This window comes from Lipotes vexillifer, unplaced genomic scaffold (genome assembly GCF_000442215.2).
Source record: "Lipotes vexillifer unplaced genomic scaffold, Lipotes_vexillifer_v1.1 scaffold664, whole genome shotgun sequence".
In the NCBI taxonomy this organism is placed as follows: domain Eukaryota; kingdom Metazoa; phylum Chordata; class Mammalia; order Artiodactyla; family Lipotidae; genus Lipotes; species Lipotes vexillifer.
In genome coordinates, this window is record NW_006782421.1 from 2,376,855 (window position 1) to 2,380,119 (window position 3,265).

The window sequence follows — 3,265 nt, forward strand, 5'->3', positions numbered from 1 at the left end:
ATATTCCAGTGTGTATATGTGTATGTGTCTATTTTTTATATATATATATATATATATATATATATATATATATATATATATATATGAAACCTTCTTTATCCATTTGTCTATTGATGATAGTTTGGTGGCTTCCATATCTTGACTATTGTCAATAAAGGCTTCATGAACATAAGGGTGCGTATATATTTTTGAAGTTGTGTTTTTGTTTCCTTCAGAAAGATACCCCCAAGGATAATTCCTGCATCATATGGTAGGTCTATTTATAATTTCTTGAGGAGCCTCCATACTGTTTTCCATAGTGGCTGTACCAATGAACATTCCCAACAAAAGTGAATGAGAGTTCCCTTTTCTCCATGTCCTTGGCAATACTTATTATGTGTTGTCTTTTGGATGATAGCCATTCTTTCAGGTGTGAGGTGATAATCTCATTGTGGTTTGAACGTGCATTTCCCTGATGTTGAGTGATGTTGACCATCTTTTCATGTGTCTTTTGGCCATCTGTATATATTCTTTGGAAACATGTTCCGTCTTCTGCCAATTTTTTAATTGGGTTTTTGTTCTTTTGGAGGTTGACTTGTGTGAATGAGTTCTTGGTCTATTTTGTGTATGAACCACTTACCAGATATATTGTTTGCAAATATTTCTCACATTCAGTAGGCTGCCTTTTCTTTTGTGGATGGTTTCCTCCGCTGCTGGAAAGCCTTTCAGTTGGATGGAGTCCCATTGGTTTATTTTGCTTGAGGAGGCAGATCCAAAAAGTATTGCCAAGACTGATGTCAAAGAGTGTACTGCCTATGTTTTCTTCTAGGAGTTTTATGGCTTCAGGTCTTACATTGAAGTATTTGATTCATTTTGAGGTTATTTTGTGGATGGTATGAGAAAAGATTCCAGTTTGATTCTCGTGCATGTAGCTGTCCAGTTTTCTCAACACTATTTATCGAAGAGGCTATATTTTCCCCATTGTATATTCTCACCTCCTTTGTCATAGATAAATTGACTGTATAAGTGTGGGTTTGTTTCTGGGCTCTCAATTCTATTCCATGGCTCTATGCATATTTCCTTTGTGCCAGTACCAGTATTGGTATATACCTAGATGTGTAGTATAGTTTGAAATCAGGGAGCATGGCATGTCCAGGTTTGTGCTTCTTTCTTAAGATTGTATTGACTATTCATGTTCTTTTGTGTTTCTATACACATTTTAGAATTCTTTGTTCTAGTTCTCCAAAAAAATTCCATTGGTATTTTGATAGAAATGGCATCCAATCTCTAGGTTGCCTTGGGGTGTGGAATCATTTTAACAATATGGATTCTTTTAATCCATGAGCATGGTATATATTTCCATTTGTTTGTGTCATCTTCATTTCTTTCATCAATGTCTTCCCGTTTTCTGAGTATAGGTCTTTTACCTCCTGGGTTAGGTGTATTCCTAGGTATTTTATCTTTGTTAATGTCATTGCCCATGGGGTTGTTTCCTTAATTTCTCATTCTGACAGTTTGTTGTGAGTGCATAGAAGTGCAACCAATTTCTGTAGATTAATTTTGTATCCTGCAACTTTACTGAACTTTCTGTTGAGTTCTGTTTGGTTTTGGGTGTCGTCTTCAAGATTTTCTGTATAGAGTATCATGTCATCTACAAACAGTGACAGTTTTACTTTTTCCTCTGCCATGAGATTCCTTTTATTTCTTTTTAAAATCTGTATACTATGGCTAGGACTTCTTAGATCATGTCGAATGAAAGTGGTGAGAATGGTCAGTGTTAGAGTTAGGTTTAAGCATAACTGGCCCTCTTCCCCTTCCTCCTTCCCCATCCCTCTGAGGCCTCCAGGAAGGACAGGGGTAGTCAACGGTCACAAATGGCTCAGAAAGTTGAGCTGGACCATTGTTTTTCTGCCCCCTAGTCCTGGGCATAGTTCTGTGTACTGTCTGTGTATCTTCTTTGGCCAGGTGTCCACTCAGATCTTTCCCTCTTTTTCATGGGGTTGTTTGTGTTAGCATTCTTCATGTGTTTTGAGACAAATCCTTCATCAGACGTGTGTTTGCAAATATTTTTCTCCCAGTTTGTGACTTGTCTTTTGATTTTCTGAATAAGGTCTTTCATGGAGTAGATATCTTGAATTTTATAAAGTCCACAGTATTCCTTGTTTTTCTTTGTGGATTGCCTTTTGTGTTGTGTGTTAAAACTCCAAAGCTCATGATCTGCACGAGCAAAACTCAAGCTCATTGTCAATTGTATTCTACATTTGCTTCCATAATTTTGTATAGTTTTGTATTTAAATTTTGTCTGTGAATAACTTTGAGTGAATTTGGTGTAAGTTGTAAAGTTTGCATCTACGTTCATAGCGTTCCAAATGGTTTCCAATTTGTTGGAGTTATGGGGTGTCCAGTTTTCCCAGCACTGTTTACGTTGGGGACTGTCCTTCCCCTCGGCGTGTCCTTGGCCCCTTTGTCATAAATTAACCGACCCCATCGTGCGTGTTGAATTCTGGGCTCTGTCCGGTTCCTCTGGTCCCTGCGCCTGTTTTTGTTCCAATTCCACACTGTTTCGGCGACTGTAGCTTTTCAACAGTGTTTGAAGTCAAGTAGGGAGATGCATCCAGCCTCTTCTCCTTTCTCAGTTAATTGTTCCCTAACTGTTTTCCGAAAACTTTGGGGACATTTGTCTCCATTTCAGTTTGAATTTCCACGGTTTAACAGATTCAGCAGTTCTGCCAGCAGGGGGCGCTGTCTCCAGTAACCGACCACTTCCCGCACCGACCACAGGGTGGCGCTGAGCCCGCCTCTCTGACCCCACAGCGCATGCGCGTTTCCCGCGGACTCGGCTCGGAGCGCAGCTGAGGGGAGTTGTGTCTCCTCAGGCACCGCCGGGGCTGCGGCTGGGACGCTGGGCTCAGCGTCTGCGCTGAGAGGAGCTCGGTCTCCTCAGGACTCGCTGGGGTTTCGGCTTCAGGACAACGTGGGGCTGCGTCCACGCTGACGGGAGCTGGGTTTCCTGAGGACGCAGGCGACGCCGGCGGAAAAGGTGAGGAGACAGTGGGGAAAAGTGGGGAGAAGCTTCCTGGGGGCGACTGACGGCTGCCGGGGTCCGCCTTCATGCGAGCCGGAAGGGCTTGGCGTGCAAAGCTGGGTTTTGGGTCAGGCTGGTGCGCGGTGGAGCCGCGTGGGTTATGGGGTGTGTCGTCTTCCCCGCACCGTTTACCGTGGGGCTGCCCTTCCGCTCGGTGTGTCCTTGGCCCCCTTGTCGTAACTTAACGGCCCCCTCCCCCCC